A 9,032-nucleotide genomic window follows, 5' to 3' on the forward strand; every position below is an offset into this window, starting at 1 on the left:
GGAACACAGTATGCTGCTGACCACAGTGGCACAGGATATTATGAAAACAGCAAGTGGCATATCCTGGCTGTATGTTTACAAAACAGTGTTGTCAGAGTTCCCAGTGTGACCAACACCATAGAAATAAGTCATCTGGAAGCTACCCACCCACAGCCCCACACTCACAGCCACCTGATATATGCTGTTGTTTGCCACAAACAATTTGACTTGGAACACAAACTGTTGCTGACTGTGGTGTAGCAATGAATTGGGCTTTCAGCTGCATTGTAGACTATCGGTCATGGTTGTGGGTGGTTTTCTATGAGGACAAAAGTTTGAGTAGCTTACAAGTTTTAAAGCCACTGTTATTCAGTGCTAAAAAGCTGTTGCCAGAGCAAGTGGCTTAAGTAGAGCAGTAAACAACTGGATGGTTGATTTGGGCACCAGTGTGATTTACTAGGCATGGCCATTTTGGAGGTGTTACCTCCTTACTTTCCTCTGGCCTTTAAACTGACTTACCCACACAGAAATATCGGTACCTACAGTTCAACGTGGACTGTGAACTATGACGTAACTTGGAATTTTTCAGCTTAACCAGCATCTGATGTAGGTGAAAAGTTATAATTGAGACAAATCTTGGCTGACCTACTAGTGAATCGTAAAGCTTAACATACAATCATTGACCCACTAAATTAATTATTGGCCAGTAAAGGTAACTACTGCTTGACCCTCATGTGTTTGCTATTCAACTCATGTGCAGTTGTTGTAACATTTTACTCATATGGGTCTGCAGTAGCTAAATTACTGCACTCCGGTCACCATTCACTTGCCTAGAATTTAATTTGAATTGTGTAATTTTGTTATTCAAGCCCAGAATGTGTTTTTGTTTAAATGTGCAGTCACTATTTTTGCTGTCGAAGTCGATAAATGTACTATTTATTGCAAATAGTTCAAATTATCCTTTCTTGCGCTGTTGCTAAGTGTGTATGAAATGTCCTTAAACTTTTTCTTGTTAATTAAAAGTCATCTTCAGAAATGCCTACGGGTGCAATTATTATTTTCATTCATTACTTACATCACTAATATTTTCCTTAATGTAACCATACAGATGAAACAGCAGAGTAGGAGTGTTAGCGATAACTTCTTTTGGGTAATCAGTCTTATTATCACTACTTTGATACGGCGCTCCACAATTTCCTCGCCTAGGTCTTTCTCATCATCCTTGAGTTGCATTTACACCTAATGTCACCAATTATGTGATTTATATATTCTAGTCTCTCTCTTCCTGTACCTTTCCTCTCTTCCTATAACCCCCCACCCCCCCCTCCCTTTCCACACACATTTTTGTTGGCAATTCTGCAGAGCACTTCCTGATTTCTTATCTTATTGACCCATTCAGGTTTCATCCATCTATAACACATCTCATTCACTTACATTCTCTTCTTGCATTTCCCCCTCGGTTCTAGATTCGTATTCATATAGTACTGTGCTCCAGAGCTACATTTTCAGAAATTTCTTTCTCATTTTAAGGCCTATGTTTGATACTAATTGAATGAATTTAGTGAGGACTGCTCTTTGCTTGTACTAGTGTCCTTCTTTTATCCTTTTCACTTAGTCTGTATGAATTATTTTCATTTGACATAGCAGAAATCCTTCTCGTCATCTACTACATGGTCATAAATTTTGATGTTAAGATTATCTCGGTTAGCATTTTGTAGTCATGTAAGCTGTTTTTATGTTATTTTTTTAAATGTGTTTCTGTGTTCAGAACATTTCTGTTTTAAGTATTTGGAGTACTGTATACCATTTGAAAACCAGTGGAGATTGAAGTGAACTGTGGCTAACATAAGAGTTTTGGTTCATGCCTAATGTTTGTTAATTGCGAACAACTGATCATCATATTGTGAGTGATTAAGTAGTAATGAAAATCTGGTACTACAACTGCTGTTGCGATTATATGCAGAACAAACCTAGCAACAGAGGAAACACAGAATAACCTCATTGTTTACGTTGGTAAGTATGATTTTAATATTGTGTCCCTTAAATAAAGTTTTCACCTTAGATTCACTATTCAAACTGTGTAAAATTAACGGAATACATAATGCGTAAGTGTAATTGGAAAAGGGAGACATGGAGCAGGAGGGAAGGTTGATTACCCATCCGTCCTCCTGCTCCATGTCTCTTCTTTTCTACACTCATCCACCTCACAACAGCCAACCTGTAGAACTCCATTCCTGTATGTGCCTGTCTAAGACTTAACTCTCCCACTAGTCGGTGACATATTTCCTTTATTCCTAGTTATATTCTTCCATAACTTTCCATAGCATACAAAAAAAGGGTTGGGGGGGGGGGGGGCGCAATGGAAAATGCAGGTTGGAATATCCTCAATTATGAAAAGGGTAGATCGCTACTCCCCACAAAGATGACATGTTGAGTTGTAAAGAGGCACATTGAAAAAGACACTGTGTAACAAACAGTCTACACAATTAAATGATTACACACAAAGTGATGGATATAAGCCATTCCCAACTGAAGATATATAGGGTATTTCAAAATGAATATATGGGTTTTAAGTAATAATACATCAAATGAAAGAGCAACTTAAACATTTTACAAGTGTTCGATGTGAGTGCCATTCATCACACATTGAACCGATAAGCGAGTTTTTCCTAAACCTTGATCAGTGTGTCTGGAATAATTGTTGCAACAATGCTGTTTCTTCAAAAGTTGAGTAGATCAGCTGGGAGCAGAAGCACATACAAATGATCCTTAATAAACCCCAAAGGTAAAAATCGCAAGGCGTCAGATAGTGTGTGAATGTGGATGACGCAGAACAAGGTCTGTCATCTGGCCATTTGTGGCCAATCCAGCCCAAAATCCAGTATCTTCATTGGAAATACTTTGTAACAAGATCTAATAAATAGATAGTCATCTGACACTACACTTTATTAAAATCAGAATCTGAAACTCATAATAAATACTTATGTCACTGTACACTCAGAGCTTGAAATTTACAGTATTTATGGATCTGTTCTGAATGAGCATATCTAGTTACTTAAACTGTTTAAATTTTACAAAACAAAAACAACTTTACTGTAGCGAAATTTTGAATTTCTGTGCTCTACCTCACTTGATCATTTTTTTATGTCCCCTCTTTCACATGGCATTTAGTAGTTGGTACCTGTTGTGGTCAGCTGCATTACATTGGAAGAAAAATATTTAAATAGACTTTTGGTAAACACAAAATATGAAACACAATCTTCCGCATCTCAGCATGAGCTTACTTGCTTATAAGCCAGCAAAGGCTATGTTTCATTTTGCTCTGTACCTTTTGTGTATGAATTTAATTCAGGCACATATCAAGTGGAAATACATCCCTTCACATGTACTATCCCTGTAAATATACACATCTTACAGCTTCCATCTTATAAATGGGAACTAATTTAAGTGCTACTTTAATGTTAGTGGACTGTCTGTAACTTGTTCTAGGTTTGGACTCTAGTATATTAATAACATTCTGTTTTTCAGTCACAATATTTTTATTTTCCAGTTACCGTCCAACATGTTTGGTAGCTACAACTTACATTTTCGAGGAATGTATAGACATCAGGGACATAATGTCTGTTTCAGTTGTTCACCTAGCAATAACAAACAACATATTATGAAAAGGATAGTTTGTTATCCACCATGTAGAGGAGATACTGAGTTGCGGACAGGCACAACAAGCACAAACTATACTTTTAAGACTTGTGCCAAAAGGCCTTCTAAAGCAGGCACACACACACACACACACACACACACACACACACACACACACACACACACACACACACCATTGTGTGTGATAACAGAGGCTGGATGGCTCGCAGCACAGCCTCTGTTACCACAGATGGTGTGTGTGTGTGTGTGTGTGTGTGTGTGTGTGTGTGTGTGTGTGTGTGTGTGTGTGTGTGTGTGTGCGCGCGCGCGCACGTTTTTATGCACACACTCTTTCACTTTAGAAGAAGACCCAAAAAGCTTAAATTTGTGCTTGTCAACTCAATATCTCCTGTATATAGTGAGAAGCAATCTATCCTTTTCATCGTGTAGTTTCCACTGTTTAATAAACAACATAATTATTAATTTTAATGAAAAAGTTGTCTCAGGTTTGATCAGTGAAACAAATGAAGTAATATATTACTTGTGCTTGACCACAGAATATTCATCTTCTGGATTGGGGGGAAAACTTTCACATTTGCAGTTTCATTTTGAATGATTTAGCATTTTTAGGACAGCTCTAAATCTACACCCATACTCTGCAAACCACCTTGAGGTGCATGGCAGAGGGCATGCCCCATTGTACCAGTTATTAGAGTTTCTTCCTATTCCATTCACATATGGAGTGCAGGAAGAATGATTGAATGCCTCTGTGCATGCAGTAATTATGCTAATCTTACCCTCATGATCCCTGAGTGAGTGATATGTAGCAAGTTGTTGTATATCCCTACAGTAATAATTTAAAGCCATGATCTGTAAGGAATCTCTTTTGTGGACTGATTGCACTTTCCCAGTATTCAACCTACCAATTAACCCAAATCTACCACCACCTACTTTACCCACTGCTGAGCCTGTGTGATCATTCCATTTCATATCACTACAAAGTGTTACACCCAGGTATTTGTATGAGTGGCCAATTCCAACAGAACTCATTGACATTATAATCATAGGATACAACATTTTTTTTTTCATTTTGTGAAGTACAAAATTTAACAGTTCTCAACATTTAGAGGAAGCTGTCAGTCTGCACCATGCCTGAAATCCTATGAAGATCTGACTGAATATTTATCCGGCTTCTCTCAGGCAGTGCTCCATTATAGATAACTGCATATCTGCAGAAAGCCTGATTTTACTATCAATATTATCTGGAAGATCATTAACATACAACATGAATCATGCGATGCTTATTTAATATTTTACAGTGATCTAATGGAGTATTGAATTCATTTATTTATTTATTTATTTATTTTTTACATATTTCACAATTAAAAATTTGTTTAGAGGAGTGTAAACAATAGAAACTCAGAGTTGGAATAACAACAGTATAAGGAAGAGAGTGGTTGGTACTCACCATGTGCCCCCCTCCCCCCCCCCCCCCCCCCCCACACACACACACGAGCGAGCGAGCACGCAGATATATATTCTTTCACACACCTCACGCACATGTGACCATCACCTGCCATTCCCGCACCAGGTGCTGGTGATGGTGGTCATATGCGTGAGGTGCCTGCTTGTGTGAATGTATGTGGGTGTGTGTTTTTCCAATAGGAAACTTACAAGAACATCATTTTTCGACATAGTCTTTTTGCATTTCAACACGCTTTGTCCATCGTTGTACAAGTTTCGTGATGCCCTCATAAAAGAAGGTTCTCGGTTGAGCTGCGAGCCAGGAATGCACCGCTTCTTTCACTTCTTCATCTGAGGCAAATTGACGACCTCTTAATGCCTGTTTGAGTGCATCAAACAAGTGATAGTCAGAAGGAGCAAAATTGGGACTATATGGACGATGGCCTAGGGTTTCTGTAGCATTTCAGCAGTGTGGGCACCAGTATGGGGACGGGCAACAACACTACACCTTTTGACAGCAATCCTTGGCGTTTTCTTAGAATTGCAGGCTTTAGTCTGGCAGTAAGCATCTCACTATAACGTATACTTTGTTGTTGTGCCCCTTTCTCCATAATGTTGCAGTAATGGACCTTGTGCATCCCAAAAAAAAACGTAAGCATCAGTTTTCCTGTGGACGAGTGCATCTTGAACTTTTTCTTGCATGGCCAATTTGACGTTTCCATTCCATACCCTGCTGTTTACTCTCCAGCTCGTAATGATGGATCCATGTTTTGTCACCAGTAATGAACCTGTCTAAGAAGTTGCCCAGTGCTGAGCCTGTGTGATCATTCCATTTCATATCACTACAAAGTGTTACACCCAGGTTTGTTGCCAAAGCTATCCAAATGTTTTTACAGATGTCCAAGCATGTTTGTTTATGTAACTGTTTGAGTTGTTGTGGGACCCATCTTGCACAAACTTTATGAAACCAAAGTCTGTTGTGGATGATTTCGTAGGCAGAACCTTGACTAATTTGCAGACAATGTGCCACTTCGTCAATAGTTAATTGTCTTAGTAAGAGAATCATTTTACGTGAACACTCAATGTTTTCTTCATTTGTGGCTGTAAACAGTTGTCAGACTCCTTCATCGTGCATTGCACTTGTGCGACCATTTCGAAATGTTTCAATCCATTCATAGACACTCCGTTGTGGCAAAACACTGTTCCTGTACTGTACCGAAAGTCTTCGATGAATTTCGAGCGCTGATACACCTTCCGAGCACAAAAAATGGATCACTGAATGTTGCTCTTCTTTGATGCAAATAGACAGCAGAGCAGCTATGATTAACAGTATGGCAGCAACAATGAAACTAACCTAGCAGCTTGAAAATTGCAAAGATATAACAAAAGATAAACAAAGCATGTGTCATCAACATAAAATGACAGTACTACCAAAATAAAAAAAAAAATATAACTAAACTGCGGATAATAATTGACTTGCCCTCATATATCCCACCTGCATTTAAAGCATCTCAACTTTGGCCATCATCAGTTACTTTGCTGCCCAAATAGCAAAACGCATGATCTTTTTGTCCCATTTCCTAATCTATTTTTCTCAACATCACCTGCCTTAATTTGACTGTATTCCTTATCTTTCTTTAAGTCTGATTGATGTTCATCTTGCAATCACTTTTCAAGACCTGCTCTTCCATGTTCTTTGCTGCCTTGCTAGAATTATGTCATCAACAAAACTCAGTTTTTATTTTCTCTCCTTGAACTTTAATTCTCTTTCAAGTTTCTCCGTAGAATGTGTCAAAGACTTTAGGACGAAGACTATGCAATACTTCATAACAAGTAACTAGTTTGTTTGAGAATGACGTCACAAATGTTTACGTTTCTAACGGGTTGTGGAAAAAAATTGGGAATGGTAGTTGAGAAGTGTTACTTTCAAAGTAATTTTCTTCTACACCAGATGAATTGTGCCATATGTGAGAATGTGTGATGAATTTCTCAAATTGTGGAGCATTTGATTGTCATTTGAAACTTAACTCTTAGAGGACCAGCCATTTAGAAAAATTTAGGGCCAGAATACCAGACATTTATGTTCCTATTTAAAATTTTACTTACATATTTGATATATCTTAAAGAGTAACACACGCAAATAGACCAATATTATATGTGAAAGCTTAGCTTTTCTTGTAGCTGTACTATACCTATATTAATTTAAATTATTAACTTTCCCTATTTGTGTGTTCACACTACTTAAGTGATGCTGTTGGCCAACTACATCATCTCTCTCCCCCCCCCCCCCCCCCCCCCCCCCCCTGCCACTCAGGAAAATGTTTGATTCCACCTGGAGAAAAATGTATTTTTAACTGGAAAATCCAGGAATGTTTTTCCTTGTCCGTGTATACTCCCTGTATATAGAACTTAATAGTCTGTGTACTGTATTTAGATCAGTTTAAGAGATAGTTTATAAATTCATATAAACTATGTTTCTACTACATTGTGGTGGTAAATTTGAGTAAAGTGAAATATATTTTGTAATAAATATTTGTTTACCATCATACCTTTGCCTAAAAAAAATCAGTATGGGTGAACTGCTTTGAACTCACTTCATAGCAATTCCTCTTGATACAGTTAGTGATATTACTATACCAACACCAGATTATAAGTGATTGTCACATGGCATTCAATTGTTAGCCGTGTGTCTCTTTGCCACCCTTCTAAAACACTTATATCAAAAGCAATCAGATTTGTGCTTATCTACCATGCTCCTTCACCACTCATAGTCATACCTACACAGTTCACATAAACTTGGAATTTTGTCGCTTTAGTGAATAATATGATATTCTGACACATTAGTAAATCCTGCAAACCATCAATTCTAACTGCACAAGAGCTATTACTATGTGTAATAAGTTAAGCTTGGAGATATTCATTCAACAGCATCCTTTTGTGTCAACTAGGACACAAAAAATTGAAATTGCTTTTCAAAAAAATAGTGATGGGGCCACATCCACCCTGTCCCCCATGCTGCCCCCTCCCTGCCGATGACAACCATGTTCACACCTATCAGCACTGTGTTCTTTGGCATTAGAATTCTAACATTGTTCTTGAAATCTGAAGGTATTTGCCCTGTTTCATATACTTTGCGCACCAGGTGGAATAGTTTTGTCATGGTTAGCATGCCCAATGATACCAGTAAGTCTACTTAGAGAGCTTGTTTGCATTTAGGTCTTTCAGCAGTCCATCAGATTCTTCCCTCAGTATCATTTCGCCCACCTACGTTATCCTCTCTTTCTATAACAGTGGCCTAACTTTTGTTTCTCCTTCATAGACTGTCTATATATTCCGTACACCTTTCAGCTTTCCCATCTTTGCTTAGTGCTGGCTTGCCTTCTGAGCTCTTGATATTCACACAGCTTGTGAGTTAACGAGCATTTTGTTCTCACTTAAGCCCTCGGGAACTCTGTCGTCCAGGACCGTGAGCAACAAAGAGTGCAGATTTGCGACAAGATGGGGAAATTCACAGGCATCTGTTGTGCTGAATGATACCTAAGTGCTGTAGTGTGTGAGTGAGATGGATGAAAACTTATGTCATAGGGAAACGCCGTAGAAGCTTTTTATGGCCAGGGAGACGTAGCAGTGTTAAATAGGGCGGACCTGAGATCAGCCATAAAGGGAAGCATTTATGAAAACTATTTAATTCTATATAATTCAGGGAATGAAGCCACAGTAATTTTAGTCTACCATCCTCCATAAATTTTCACGGTGATCCCAATAAAACTTTGAATATTGATCATATCTATAATAGTTCAGGATTTACTGTTAAAGTGAAACTAACAAGTTTTGTAACAAAGACCTGAAAGCTAAAATCTGAACGCTTTGGTCAATCTTAATGATCAATATTTCATATAGAAGTGCATCATTAAAATGCCAAAGGTTGTAAATATCAACACTCTAACTTT

This window comes from Schistocerca gregaria, chromosome 7 (assembly GCF_023897955.1).
Source record: "Schistocerca gregaria isolate iqSchGreg1 chromosome 7, iqSchGreg1.2, whole genome shotgun sequence".
Classification (NCBI taxonomy): domain Eukaryota; kingdom Metazoa; phylum Arthropoda; class Insecta; order Orthoptera; family Acrididae; genus Schistocerca; species Schistocerca gregaria.